This window comes from Oncorhynchus clarkii, chromosome 17, assembly GCF_045791955.1.
Source record: "Oncorhynchus clarkii lewisi isolate Uvic-CL-2024 chromosome 17, UVic_Ocla_1.0, whole genome shotgun sequence".
NCBI classification, from domain to species: Eukaryota; Metazoa; Chordata; class Actinopteri; order Salmoniformes; family Salmonidae; genus Oncorhynchus; species Oncorhynchus clarkii.
Genome location: NC_092163.1, coordinates 29437130 through 29453143, shown reverse-complemented (window position 1 = coordinate 29453143; position 16014 = coordinate 29437130). Strand labels below are relative to the sequence as shown.

Sequence of the window (16014 nt, the reverse complement as noted above, 5' to 3'; positions counted from 1 at the left end):
GACCTTGTAATCTAAACACATTTCAGACATGTTAGACTTGTTCAAGCTACCATAAATCTGTAGAATAAATGTTGTAAAGCCCTTGGCATATAATGACTAGTTTCCACATTAGGTGTTAAGCTAGTTGCTTTGATGTTGTGACTAATGCCCTATGAGTCTCAGCAGCCCTTGTGGCTGCCTGCCACATGTGTTCAGCTTGCTATGTTTCCTGACCAAAGCAAACAACTCTGCTTTTATTTTTCCTCCACATCTGCACCATTTAGCCTTCCCAGTTAGCGCTAGCATGGAGGGCTGTTGTGTATATCTCCAAGCTTGATTATGTGCAAAGACGAGAAGTCCATCCAAGTCCCGGCAGTACACCATCAGAAATGACTGGATTTGAGACACGTTTCATTATGTACCTAGAGGGCTTTAGCTCGTAAAATTAACGTTCGAAACAATATCGATGAGTCATGGTGTAAACACTGACTTTACAGAGCCCAGGGGGAAATTGTGTCGGATGTTGAGCCAAAGTCCACTTTTTTGGATTTGAGAAACCAGCCGACTAACGTGCCTCATCCTGAGCCAAATAATTTTTTCCATTGGGCGAGCCCTTAGTCGTCAGAGCTGTGGGAATAATTTCAGTAAAGTAAATGCTGAGCTTACTGAACTTTTCTCCTCTAATCTCTTGTCTATGTTTAAGGAAAAAATACATTGTTCCTTTCAATGTCTGGGCAGTGTCTATGATTCCAACTCCAATTCAGATCTTCATCGTCCTTCATTCAACCTCACTCATCCGAGCATACATTCATTAAGTGGGATTTGTGTAGCTGGGGTTTGTTTTGTCTAGTTCCCTCCCCCGATGAAAACAAACCGGATTCCTGCCAGGGCTCTTGTAGTTAGACGAGTTTGACTGTGGTGGTGGTGGAAGTGGTGTTCTCTCTCTAGACAGACACTGTTATGTCTGGACGAGTGTAGAGTCTGTCTGCAGCTGCGGCTGACGGGTATGGCAAGTTTTCAGCTCTGGAAAAACTTGGCAGCCATCTGTTTATAGATGAGGCTGCCATGTTGGGGAACGTCTGTGTTCCCTCCAAGAGACAGTTTACACAGCGCAGACCTGGAACATAAAACCCAGCACCTGGAAATGGCCTCTCTTTATCGGCCTCCAAGGCCCATGCAGTCATTAGCCGTTTCGTCTGTTCCCACAAGCTCTTAAAGTCAACACTGGTGCAGACTGTTGTTTTTTTATTATCAAGGTGAACGTGAAACATTTTCACTTGAACTCTTGAACTTTCTATTCTCATTAGAATCCCTTCCTGTATATGGCCAGGCTATATTTAACAGTTGGAGTATGTTTTCCCTACAATAGGCCTGTCATGTCTTATGTCTGGACACCCGTTGGCAAGATTAACTGTAGGGAGAAATTCACAGTGGACAGCTTCTAGGTTTGTATGTCTGTGTATATGGATGTTGTTAGGGGAGACAAAGCACATCCCACCCTATTCAGACTGTAGCCTAGATAATAATTATGTCTAGCACCACTCCAGCTCAAAACGAATGACTGTCAGACAGAGCGAGAGGTGCGTCCTTATTGGAGTTAGCCAAGCGCTGGATGACTTGCTCTTTGCTCCCCATGTTTTCTTATTCAAATGAAGGAGAGCGTGGCTGTGTGCCCTTGGTGACAACAGATAAATGAGGTGGCAAGCCAGGGACCGGGGGAGTGCGAGACGAGGTCTAGGTCTAGCTCCCGCTGGCTAGAATAACAATGAGCGTCACACCGCTCGGCCCGCAGACAGGCCAGTTGATAACAAGGTTAGATTTTCATAAGCTACAGACAGTCAGACAGTCAGGTCTGGGGGTACATGCCGGTGGGTGAGGCAGGCTCAGTCCCGCAGTGAGCAGTGCGCTAATCGTCCGCTGAGCTGTGAATGATGGCACGGAGGAGGAAACTCAATTTGAGATTCTGCCATGATTCTTTTAAAACACTGGGCACAGACTCGACAGACGGCTCTCAAGCTGTTCTGCCGGCTTTCCTTTTCAATCTTTAGAAGGGATGTTTATTTTTGTGTGTTTAACACCACTATTGTGCTCCGTATTGTGACGTTGCTTACTTTTCCTCCATATTGTTTCAAGGGTGGTGAATCACAAGGAGGGTATGTACAGTATGACTATACCTTAGGCCACACACACTGTAAAGGCAACCTGCCACACTCCCATCCCATGTTATATCTAGCCAAAACCTGACCTTTCGAAACTCCCTGTCCTGTAGCCACAGAATCAAACAGATCTGTTCTTCCTATTTTCAAAGCTCCTTCACCCATACAACTCCTTTGCTTTAGGACACTCTTCTAGCAATGTGGAAGTACTCAAGTTAATCCAGTAGCCCTGCTCATCCTTTGTTCTTCCCTTCACTTGTCTGTTTCAGTAATTCGCCAGCCAGGCCTCCCCTGTGGGTTCTAATAGGTGGGGGTGGGATTTAGTGGCGAGAGTAGGTGGGGTGGTAGAGTGGGGGGATGTAGTCTAGGATTCCCTGAAGCTGCCAGCTCTGTCTAGTCAGGGAGAGGAGAAGGAGGAGGCGATGTCTGTCACCCCCCTCCCTTGGGACGAATCCGAGATGAGTGAGAAAATGAGTGTGTTTATTCTATTTATGTTCGAACAGGGTCGTTCCACCTCAAAAAGCACAAGAAATAGGTTTTCGATGCCCATCATATCAGATTGTTCTGAAATAATTTATGTAGTTAGTAACAGATATGATTAACATTCCTGAAAAATTATTTTGTTAAAATATAATTTGATCTCTGAGAAATTAAGCTACTTGATTGCACCCAAATTGGCCATTTGCATTTATAGGATTCAGATAATATTCAATAAATATAGTATCCAACGTTCAATTTGGAACAAACTTCTTCCTACCAATGAGTAAGAAATTAGGAATCCCCCCCCCCCCCCCCCCCCCAGACCTCATGCCAATCACACCCCAACAACCAGTATACAGTTTCAGTTTTCTATGTTTGACAAGTATGGACTCTGTGGCTTAAAGTATTGCTTCTCCGTAATCTGTAATGTAGTTCCTGTGAATCTGGTGATGTTTTTTCTCCCTATCTGTTCAGAGAAATTAGCCACTGAAATAGCTTGCATCGCTTATTTACCTTAAAGTAGTGGAAAAGTACCAGGTTTTGACTACCTAGATGGCGCTGTTCCTGCTATACTGCCACTCCTTTTATCTGTTATGCTCATCTCTTGTGTTTATCAAATAGATCACATTTCCTTGGCAACTTTGGGTAGAAAACCAATAGATATGTCTCATTATGAAAATACATTGTGGTCCATCCTCACAATTCCTCCATGAAAGCAATTCAGTTTGTCCTAATAGCAACCCAATGCTTCAACCCAACTTTCCTTGAATAGTCCAACAAGTGGCCGCTGTCAGAGGGTTATCCTTATGCAGTTCTCATATGATTGTCATCATTTTATTGTAAATAAGAATAGAATACGTTTCCAAACACTTCTACATTAATGTGGATGCTACCATGATTACGGATAATCCTGAATGAATCGTGCTTATCCTTATTCATGGTAGCATCCACATTAATGTAGAAGTGTTTAGAAACATTCTATTCTTATTTACAATAAAATTATGACAATGCATTATGTACCATTCATTTATATTGGGCACAAAATAATCTGAAACACAACCAAAACAAACACATTCATCCAACAAGTTTGTAGAGTCACAAACTTAATGTAGTCATTGCGTGCTAGAAATATTAGACCAAATATAAACTCTCTAGTTGAGCCGACTCTGAGCTGGGGTAGTTCATTTCACGTCTCAGGGCCTCAGCTGTTTGAGAGAGTGGTGAATGTGCTGCAAATCCAGGGGGACGCAGGCGAACATAACAAACAAACCACTGTTCGTGATTCCACTCGTTCGAAAAGAGGCAGGTGTGATTAGAACTCGGTCAGATCAAGGATATAAGCGCTCTGAGCATTGATCAATGCTAGGGATCCTCATATGTAGTTACATTCCTGATTAGAACTGCTGTAGCCTAATGGTTTGCTCATTCACCAGGAAGGGTCTAATAGTTACTATTCCCAACCTTTTTTGAAGGGAATTAACCCACCACAAAGGGGCTGTTTCCTGCACACATATTATCGTAAAAGAGCGACAAACTGATTTGCTTTCATGGAGGACTGGCTTGAATTCTGAGGATGACCACAAAATGTATTTTTTATTCATGAGCCAAATCTATTGGTTTCTACCCAAAGTTACGAAGAAAATGTTGTGATCTACACTGAACAAAAATATATTTGCAATATGTAAAGTGTTGGTCCCATGTTTCATGAGCTGAAATAAAAGATCCCAGAAATGTTCCGTACGCACAAAAAGCTCTCAAATGTTATTTACATTCCTTTTAGTGAGCATTTCGCCGTTGCCAAGATTATCCATCCACCTGACAGGTGTGACATACCAAGAAGCTGATTAAACAACATGATCATTACACAGGTGCACCTTGTGCGGGGACAATAAAAGGCCACTCATTATGTTGTTTTGTCACACAACACAATGCCACAGATCTCAAGTTTTGAGTGAGCGTGACTGCAGTAATGTCCACCATAGCTGTTGCCAGAGAATGAAATGTTAATTTCTCTACCATAACCCACCTCCAACGTCGGTTTGGCAATACGTCCAACCGGCCTCACAACCGCAGACCACGTGTATGGTATTGTGTGGGCGAGCTCATGGCAATGTTGTGAACAGTGTCCCTTGGTGGCGGTGGGGTTACGATATGAGTAGGCATAAGCCATTGACAATGAATACAATTGCATTTTATCGATGGCAATTTGAATGCACAGTGATACTGTGACGAGATGCTGATGCCCATTGTCGTGCCGTTCATCCGCCACCATCACCTCATGTTTCAGCATAATAATGCAAGGATCTGTACACAATTCTGAAAATGGCCCAGTTCTTCCATGGCCTGCATACTCACCAGATTGAGCACTAGTGGGATGCTCTGGATCCCACTGTCTACAACAGCGTGATCTAGTTCCCGCCAATATCCAGCAACATGGCATAGCCATTGAAGACGAGTGGGACAACATTCCACAGGCCACAATCAACAGCCTGATTAACATTATGTAAAGGAGATGTTGCACTGCATGAGGCAAATGGTGGTCAAACCAGATACTGACTGGTTTTCTGATCCACACCTCTACCTTTTTTTTAAGGTATCTGTGACCAACAGTCAGTCATGTGAAATCCATAGATTAGGGCCTAATTTATTTATTTATATGAACTGTAACTCAGTAACATATTTTAAATTGTTGCATGTCGCATTTATATTTTTGTTCAGTATATCAGTATATTTAATGAACACGAGACCAGCAAACTGGATAAAAGAGTGGTGACATAGAAGGAACAGCGGCATCTAGTGGTCAAAACGTGGTACTTTTACACCATTGTACTGTAAATAATGCAACCAACTTATATTACACATTTCTCTGAACACGGGGGGTGAAAAACATCACCAGATTCACAGGGAATACATTACATAGTATGGAGAACAAATATTCCAAGCCTCATACTACTCAAATAGAGAACTGATACTGCATAATGGTTGTTGGGGTCAATTGGTGTGGGGGTCCGTGGTTGACTTTTGCCAATTTTTGGGGATTCCTCATGAATTACTCATTGGTAGAAATAAGTTTGTTTCAAATCGGATGTAGGTTACTATATTTATTGAATATTATCTGAATCCTATAAATTTAAATGACCAATTTGGGTGCAATCAATTAGCTTAATTTTCTTGAAGGTACATTTTAATTTAAACAAAATAATTTTGGAACAATCTGAGATGGTGGGTGTCATGGCTTGCTGAAATGACATTGAGCGACTCAACACACACGTTCAGGGAGTGGTGGTCAATCCCAGACAGACATGCAACATATTTCATGTCTGTCATATTTAATATTTCAACATAGTTCAATGGGGCACAGGCTTGGTGGAGATGGTAAAGATGGCGTGGTTCTAGTTTTTTGGCCCCTGGCACCTTGACCTGGATACCATGAGACCCCCCCCCCCCCCCAAAATGGCACGTATTCGAAGTCTGCCAGATTCACACCAGTCTTCTAGACAAGCATCATCGGCCGCTGTCGCAGATCGAACGTGGGTTATCACAAGCTGTGCACTGGGACAAACATTGGCTGTGCTTATTCTGCTTTTTTATTTATTTTTATTTTTCCAAGGTGTACCTCCCAGTCAGCAATCTAACTAGTCACCAAATGTGTGCCCAGTTGACCATCATTCCAGTGAGATTATTAATTTCCTTCATCCCTGATGTAAGATCAGTTCAGAGTTTTATGTCTTTACAGTGGACTACATTGCACTGTTTGGAGCACAGTTGCTTTCTGCAATTCATTTGCTTCTCGAGGTAATTCATTGTCCTACATTGGGCTGGGACTCTGTGTTGCCTGGTGTACTTTGGCAGAGTTGCATGAGGCTCAGTGTACAACCCCTGCATCTCAATATCCAAGTGTCCTCCACACACACTAATGGCATGATGCCTCGAGTCCCTTCCTGGTGCTTTACTACAGTTACTTTCGTTTTTTTCTCTCTTTTGCAATGCTGCTCTTGTTAAAGTGTTTTGGTCTGAAATACATTTTACATCCCTTCATGGCACAAACTGGTGAAATAAAGGTACAATTAAAATAGCACTGTACATATAATGTTGTCAAGTCTGCCTGTGTATCTCTCTTATAATGTTTGTGTGTGTTATGTCCACTTAGTGTGTGTTTGTGCATTCCCATATGTGCACATATATTTGTGAATGTCTCATAACCTGGCCTAGGAGTCTCATATGCAGCATCTCTACAAAACTGTGTGTATCTCTGTGGTGGGGAGCAGCATCCCGAGCATCTGCTGTTGTGTCTGGAAATGCTTTAGAGACACGCAGAGCAGCAATTGAAACTTGCTCTGAGATGTTAAGCTACGCCTGAGAGCTCAACATATAGAGAGGTGGAGATTTTAAAGAGCAACAATTCCGGTTTTGTTTGTCTAGATTTCCTCCCGACTAGATGACAACCATATTTCCACTAGACCTGTTTTCCGACAGCTCTTGTCCGGACTCGCCGTTCATTCTATCAAATCTACCTTGACTCTTCCATGTGTGCCCCTGTTGTTTGGGTTGAAATAATTACTATAACTTGATTTTGATTAAAGCACAGTCGGCTTTGTTTATTGAACAGTTGCTTCCCCCAAGACTTGTTCAAACAAAGACTCCAGGAAGGTTTCCCATTACTTTGGGCCTTCTCCTCACCCTCTCTCTCTCACTCCCACCCATTAACCCACCAGACATGTGTGAACACACAAACACCCTTGAACTTCACCAAAGCTCCAGTTCTAAACTGGGTGGGTGGTACATGGTTTGCTTGTGGTTAAATTTGCTCTGCTAAATAAAATAAAACCCGTCTCAGAATTGTCACTGAACAGACTTCACTTAGTATTAGCATCAGTGCTAATGGCTACACCATGTTAGCAAAAGCGAATAACTCGCTTACTCACCTCCTGTTCTTCACCACCCATTGCTATCAAACTATGTTTAACTAAAAGTTCCTAGCGTTTAGGCTGAGCCTTCTCCGCTTAGCATTAGCATCTAGTGCTATCATTTTAACATATAAGGTAAAGCTAACAATTCACTTAGCTCCCCCTTCCCTCCTCTTTTTCCCCCCACCCGTATCAATAGTGTGAGTGTCCCGATCTAAAGTTCCCACACTTGTTGGTTGTGGCTGTATGACCGTGGCTCCAAAGTCAATGAAAAGGGGTTGCTTTGTCCTCCCCCCCTTTCTGTCTGACTATTGCTCCCCACTGTCTCGGTCTCTCCCTGCTCTGCCCTTCTCAGTGACTGCGCAATGCAGGCCTGCCCTGTTTGCTCCGAGCATTGCACCCCCTCCAACCCAGCCTTTTTAATGGAAATTGGCAAGCAAATGTTGTGCACCTCTGACCTACAACCCGCCGCCGACACACACACACACAAGCGCACACCCATCCTGCTTGCCCATGTGAGCAGACCATTTTACAGACTGATATATCCCCCTTTCCTTACACACACATCCTCCCCACACCCCGCTATCTGGCCACTCCCAAATTCCCTAGACTAACAGTGTGTCGAGTCAGTGACAGGGAGGGAGAGACAGATGAGAGAGTGGAGTGCTAACCCTTCCCCCAACCCCCCCCCCCCCCCCCCCTCGTCCCGCTGTCTGTCTGCGTGCTTAGAGCTGTCTGGCTCAGCAGTGACCGCGAATGCCCCGGCCTGACACTGAGCAAGGGAGGGAACAGAGGTGGGTGGGGGGGGGGTGCAGGGTTGTCTTCCTTCTGTGACAGGGGACTCCCTTGACCCCCCTCACCTTCCCCATTTGGGGGCGAGTGAGTATCTCCACAAGCTGTATTGTCTAGAGAGAGAGAGCAAGTGGCTGGGGTGCTGTTGCTCTCTAGCTCGAACACACACACACACACAAACAAAATCAGCGACCCTTTTTGCACAAACCTTTTTAACTCATCACATATGCTGCTGCTACTGTTTATCTGTTACTTTATTCCTAGTCATGTACATATCTACCTCAATTACCTGGTACCCTGTAAATATAACCAAGTTATTGTTACTCATTGTGTATTTATCATTACTTTTATTACTTTTCTATTATTTCTCTCTGCATTGTTGGGAAGGGCCCGTAAGTCAGCATTTCACTATTTGTCTACACGTGTTGTTGAGAAAGCACGTGACAAAAAAATCTTTTTTTTTTTGGTGTTAAAAATCGCACAAAAGAGAACCCTCCCCTGAACATCCTCCGTGTCAGCTGGCGTGTGTGTGCGCACACAGGCCTAGTTTTGGGGAATGATGATTATTTATTTATTATTTTTTTTATTTAACCCTTGTTTTACCAGGTAAGTTGACTGAGAACACATTCTCATTTACATCAATGACCTGGGGAATAGTTACAAGGGAGAGGAGCGGGGATGAATGAGCCAATTGTGAACTGGGGATGACTTGGTGATGACTAGGTGACCATGATGGTATGAGGGACAGATTGGGAATTTAGCCAGGACACTAGGATTAACACCCCTACTCTTACAATAAGTGCCATGGGATATTTAGTGACCACAGAGAGTCAGGACAAATCAAATCAAATTTTATTTGTCACATACACATGGTTAGCAGATGTTAATGCGAGTGTAGCGAAATGCTTGTGCTTCTAGTTCCGACAATGCAGTAATAACAAGTAATCTAACTAACAATTCCAAAACTACTGTCTTGTACACAGTGTAAGGGGATAAAGAATATGTACATAAGGATATATGAATGAGTGATGGTACAGAGCAGCGTAGGCAAGATACAGTAGATGGTATCGGGTACAGTATGTACAAATGAGATGAGTATGTAAACAAAGTGGTATAGTATAAAGTGGCTAGTGATACATGTATTACATAAGGATACCGTCGATGATATAGAGTACAGTATATACGTATGCATATGAGATGAATAATGTAGGGTAAGTAACATTTATATAAGGTAGCATTGTTTAAAGTGGCTAGTGATATATTTACATCATTTCCCATCAATTCCCATTATTAAAGTGGCTGGAGTTGAGTCAGTGTCAGTGTGTTGGCAGCAGCCACTCAGTGTTAGTGGTGGCTGTTTAACAGTCTGATGGCCTTGAGATAGAAGCTGTTTTTCAGTCTCTCGGTCCCAGCTTTGATGCACCTGTACTGACCTCGCCTTCTGGATGATAGCGGGGTGAACAGGCAGTGGCTCGGGTGGTTGATGTCCTTGATGATCTTTATGGCCTTCCTGTGACATCGGGTGGTGTAGGTGTCCTGGAGGGCAGGTAGTTTGCCCCCGGTGATGCGTTGTGCAGACCTCACTACCCTCTGGAGAGCCTTACGGTTGAGGGCGGTGCAGTTGCCATACCAGGCGGTGATACAGCCCGCCAGGATGCTCTCGATTGTGCATCTGTAGAAGTTTGTGAGTGCTTTTGGTGACAAGCCGAATTTCTTCAGCCTCCTGAGGTTGAAGAGGCGCTGCTGCGCCTTCTTCACGATGCTGTCTGTGTGAGTGGACCAATTCAGTTTGTCTGTGATGTGTATGCCGAGGAACTTAAAACTTGCTACCCTCTCCACTACTGTTCCATCGATGTGGATAGGGGGGTGTTCCCTCTGCTGTTTCCTGAAGTCCACAATCATCTCCTTAGTTTTGTTGACGTTGAGTGTGAGGTTGTTTTCCTGACACCACACTCCGAGGGCCCTCACCTCCTCCCTGTAGGCCGTCTCATCGTTGTTGGTAATCAAGCCTACCACTGTTGTGTCGTCCGCAAACTTGATGATTGAGTTGGAGGCGTGCGTGGCCACGCAGTCGTGGGTGAACAGGGAGTACAGGAGAGGGCTCAGAACGCAACCTTGTGGGGCCCCAGTGTTGAGGATCAGCGGGGAGGAGATGTTGTTGCCTACCCTCACCACCTGGGGGCGGCCCGTCAGGAAGTCCAGTACCCAGTTGCACAGGGCGGGGTCGAGACCCAGGGTCTCGAGCTTGATGACGAGCTTGGAGGGTACTATGGTGTTGAATGCCGAGCTGTAGTCGATGAACAGCATTCTCACATAGGTATTCCTCTTGTCCAGATGGGTTAGGGCAGTGTGCAGTGTGGTTGAGATTGCATCGTCTGTGGACCTATTTGGGCGGTAAGCAAATTGGAGTGGGTCTAGGGTGTCAGGTAGGGTGGAGGTGATATGGTCCTTGACTAGTCTCTCAAAGCACTTCATGATGACGGATGTGAGTGCTACGGGGCGGTAGTCATTTAGCTCAGTTACCTTAGCTTTCTTGGGAACAGGAACAATGGTGGCCCTCTTGAAGCATGTGGGAACAGCAGACTGGTATAGGGATTGATTGAATATGTCCGTAAACACACCGGCCAGCTGGTCTGCGCATGCTCTGAGGGCGCGGCTGGGGATGCCATCTGGGCCTGCAGCCTTGCGAGGGTTAACACGTTTAAATGTCTTACTCACCTCGGCTGCAGTGAAGGAGAGACCGCATGTTTTCGTTGCAGGCCGTGTCAGTGGCACTGTATTGTCCTCAAAGCGGGCAAAAAAGTTATTTAGTCTGCCTGGGAGCAAGACATCCTGGTCCGTGACTGGGCTGGGTTTCTTCCTGTAGTCCGTGATTGACTGTAGACCCTGCCACATGCCTCTTGTGTCTGAGCCGTTGAATTGAGATTCTACTTTGTCTCTGTACTGGCGCTTAGCTTGTTTGATAGCCTTGCGGAGGGAATAGCTGCACTGTTTGTATTCGGTCATGTTACCAGACACCTTGCCCTGATTAAAAGCAGTGGTTCGCGCTTTCAGTTTCACACGAATGCTGCCATCAATCCACGGTTTCTGGTTAGGGAATGTTTTAATCGTTGCTATGGGAACGACATCTTCAACGCACGTTCTAATGAACTCGCACACCGAATCAGCGTATTCGTCAATGTTGTTATCTGACGCAATACGAAACATCTCCCAGTCCACGTGATGGAAGCAGTCTTGGAGTGTGGAGTCAGCTTGGTCGGACCAGCGTTGGACAGACCTCAGCGTGGGAGCCTCTTGTTTTAGTTTCTGTCTGTAGGCAGGGATCAACAAAATGGAGTCGTGGTCAGCTTTTCCGAAAGGGGGGCGGGGCAGGGCCTTATATGCGTCGCGGAAGTTAGAGTAACAATGGTCCAAGGTCTTTCCTCCCCTGGTTGCGCAATCGATATGCTGATAAAATTTGGGGAGTCTTGTTTTCAGATTAGCCTTGTTAAAATCCCCAGCTACAATGAATGCAGCCTCCGGATAAATTGTTTCCAGTTTGCAGAGAGTTAAATAAAGTTCGTTCAGAGCCATCGATGTGTCTGCTTGTGGGGGGATATATACGGCTGTGATTATAATCGAAGAGAATTCTCTTGGTAGATAATGCGGTCTACATTTGATTGTGAGGAATTCTAAATCAGGTGAACAGAAGGATTTGAGTTCCTGTATGTTTCTTTCATCGCACCATGTCACGTTAGTCATAAGGCATACGCCCCCGCCCCTCTTTTTACCAGAAAGATGTTTTTTCCTGTCTGCGCGATGCGTGGAGAAACCTGTTGGCTGCACCGCTTCGGATAGCGTCTCTCCAGTAAGCCACGTTTCCGTGAAGCAAAGAACGTTACAGTCTCTGATGTCCCTCTGGAATGCTACCCTTGCTCGGATTTCATCAACCTTGTTGTCAAGAGACTGGACATTGGCAAGAAGAATGCTAGGGAGTGGTGCGCGCTGTGCCCGTCTCCGGAGTCTGACCAGAAGACCGCCTCGTTTCCCTCTCTTTCGGAGTCGTTTTTTTGGGTCGCTGCATAGGATCCACTCCGTTGTCCTGTTTGTAAGGCAGAACACAGGATCCGCGTCGCGAAAAACATATATTCTTGGTCGTACTGATGGTGAGTTGATGCTGATCTTATATTCAGTAGTTCTTCTCGACTGTATGTAATGAAACCTAAGATGACCTGGGGTACTAATGTAAGAAATAACACGTAAAAAAACAAAAAACTGCATAGTTTCCTAGGAACGCGAAGCGAGGCGGCCATCTCTGTCGGCGCCGGAAGTAATATCGCACCTGCTGTCTCTAACTCTGAATGATCGGCTATGAAAAGCCAACTGACATGTACTCCTTCTACAACATGTACACCCTCTACAACCATTGTGATGGTTATTATTTGACCCTGCTGGTTATCTATGAACGTTTGAACACCTTGGCCATGTTCTGTTATAATCTCCCCCCAACACAGCCAGAAGAGGACTGGCCATCCCTCAGAGCCTGTTTCTTCTCTAGGTTTCTTCCTAGGTTCCTGCCTTTGTAGGGAGTTTTTCCTAGCCACCGTGCTTCTACATCTGCATTGCTTGCTGTTTGGGGTTTTAGGCTGGGTATAAGGGTATAGCACTTTGTGACATCGGCTGATGAAAAAAGGGCTTTATAAATTAATTTGATTGATTAACGTCCCATCCAAAAGACGGCACCCTACACAGGGCAATGTCCCCAATCATTGCCCTGGGCCGTTGGGAAAGGATACCTCCTCCTGGCCATCCAACACCACTTCCAGAAGCATCTGTTCTCCAATCCAGGGACTGACCAGGACCAACCCTGCTTAGCTTCAGAAGCAAGCCAGCAGTGGGGTGCAGGGTGGTATGCTGCTGGCATTATGAGCAACTCTTTTTTTTAAATTTATTTATTTTATTTTTTTTTTAATTTTACCCCTTTTTCTCCCCAATTTCGTAGTATCCAATTGTTGTAGTAGCTACTATCTTGTCTCATCGCTACAACTCCCGTACGGAGACGAAGGTTGAAAGTCATGCGTCCTCCGATACACAACCAACCAAGCCGCTGCTTCTTTAACACAGCGCACATCCAACCCGGAAGCCAGCCGCACCAATGCGCCGGAGGAAACACCGTGCACCTGGCCACCTTGGCTAGCGTACACTGCGCCCAGCCCGCCACAGGAGTCGCTGGTGCGCGATGAGACAAGGACACCCCTACCGACCAAGCCCTCCCTAACCCGGGCGACGCTAGGCCAATTGTGCGTCGCCCCACGGACCTCCCGGTCGCGGCCGGTTACGACAGAGCCTGGGCGCGAACCCAGGACTCTGATGGCACAGCTGGCGCTGCGTACAGCGCCCTTAACCACTGCGCCACCCGGGAGGCCAATTATGAGCAACTCTTGAACGGTTAAACAGTGTGTATCTGTTTGTGTGCGTGTGTTTAAATTTAGCCCAGGCTTTAGTTGTTGTTGCAGTGGTCCGGAAAAAGGGAAACCGCAAGGTCTCCTCATTGCGCAGTTTTTTCCACAATCTGTTCCTAGGGATTTATTCTGGAAGCTTTGTTGGAAAGCTTTGGTAAACTTCTCTGTTCGGTCTGGGAGCAACCGCTCAGAGGCCATTTTCTCCTCAACCCCCGACTATCCCTTTTTGAACATTTCCATTTGCATTCCTTAAGATAAGCCATTTCAGGAGCATGAAGGCTTGCTTTTCTCAGAACAACATTCCTCTCCTCTATTAAAAATACCCAGAGAAGATAGATAGAAGATGGACTACTTGAATAAAGTGGATTCATGTCTATAATTAAAAAGGCTGTTAATAGCAATACAAAAAATACTTCTCACGACACAGTGTTGCTGGTGGACAATGTAGCGGCTTTCATTTGTTTCTATGATATAGGTTAGGCCTAGTATATGATGTAGACCTACCTTATGATATATGGTACTCAATAACACCATGACCCTGGTAGTGGTGTGAATGTTTAACTGTTAAAACAATTAAATAAATAGGGATCCTTAACATTAATTAATCCCCCCCCCCACCCCCAAATGTAAATCACGGTACAGTTATTACAAAACATATTATTTTTGAACTAGACGATAGGCTAGAAACGGGTGCCTGGAGAAGTGGGTATACTCAAATTTTTCAAACGGCCCACTTGGTGAAGGAAAGACGCCCTGTGTAGAAAACCAGGAGACCCATGGGGCGGCGCACAATTGGCCCATCGTCGTCCGGGTTAGAGGAGGGTTTGTCCGGCAGGGATGTCCTTGTCCCATCACGCTCTAGCGACTCCTGTGACGGGCCGGGCGCATGCACACTGTCACGGTCGCCAAGTATATGGTGTTTCCTCCAACACATTGGTGTGGCTGGCTTCCGGGTTAAGCGGGCATTGTGTCAAGAAGCAGTGCGACTTGGTTGGGTTATGTTTCGGAGGACGCATGGCTCTCGACCTTCGCCTCTCCCGAGTCCGTACGGGAGTTGCAGCGATGAGACAAGACTGTAACTACCAATTGGATACCACGAAATTGGGGCGAAAAAGGAGTAAAAAAAATGTAAATCACAGGTTTCAGTTTTTTTTTATACGCATCAGAGGGGATTAAGAAGTGAGTAGATGCGATGCCCACTGAAATAAAAGTGGGTATACAGCATATACCTGCGTATATAGCCTCCATTGCACAACTAGCTATAAAGGCCAGGGAAAAGTTCTGTAATTTAAAAGGTACACTCAGCGATATAAAGTAGATGCAGAAAGTATACAGCATAGTGGGTCAATTTCCGCAACAACTAAGAGTGTTGAAGCGCAAGGCTCAACTTCTCTACTGTTTTGGTACCTGGCTACGCTGTCAACAGTGTGAAGCGAACCTGTGCACATGAGCAGATACAGGTTGTGACTATGTGATAGCGTTGCATCTTGCTCATCTCAATATCCTAGCCTATTCATTGGTTATAGGCACTGCTTTACTGAAGTTACAAGACATTGAAAGAAGAAACAAGAAATTGTGAGACAGCTTTTGATTGCAAATAGATACGCCTAGTGCACGCTTCTGACTCTGTCTGCCTGGTGCCGACATACTGTGCACCCCCCCCCCCCCCTCTCGCTGTCCCTCGCTAACAATGGAAGATGCAAGTTTGATTGTGTTTTTGGAAGGACAGCTCCGTTCCAAAAATACTGAATCTTAGGAGTCGATTCCGCTCTTGACACTCAGAAATGGGAGTCAGCACCGGGAGTCGATGTGTCAGGAGTCGAGGAATCAATTATTTTGTAGTATACCCTCATCACTATGTCATCGTTGTTAACAGTTCTAAAAAAGAGGCCTGTATGGCAATAGAGAGTGATGTGCCCAGCTACGCAGTCTCTGCCTGCCTGGCACACACTGGCCCCACTACGTCTCTCTGCTGCTAGCCCTGCCATCTGTGTGGAGCCTCATCCCTGTGTGTGCATGCTGGTGTGTCCGTGCCCCCGGGCACCATGTCAGAGAGTAAGGCTGTGCGCCAGCTGACAGGGCCGTTCCAGACAGTGGGTTTGCATAGTCGCTGGCTCAGGTCACTGGCCATATATTAACCCTGATGCTTTAGTAGAGAGACCCTAGCAACAACACTGTTTGTTTGTGGGAGCCGGGTTTAGGGTTGGGGTGTGTTTTGGTTTTATGAGTGTGAATTTACCTTAAGTCAATATTGAGGAA

The 16014-nt window shown here is 45.5% G+C and overlaps 1 protein-coding gene across 2 annotated transcripts in view; it reads left to right on the top strand.

The window, feature by feature from the left end:
• Positions 1–16014, top strand: part of LOC139370679 (prostate transmembrane protein, androgen induced 1) — an 88915-nt gene that overhangs the window by 40353 nt on the left and 32548 nt on the right. The window lies entirely within an intron of this gene.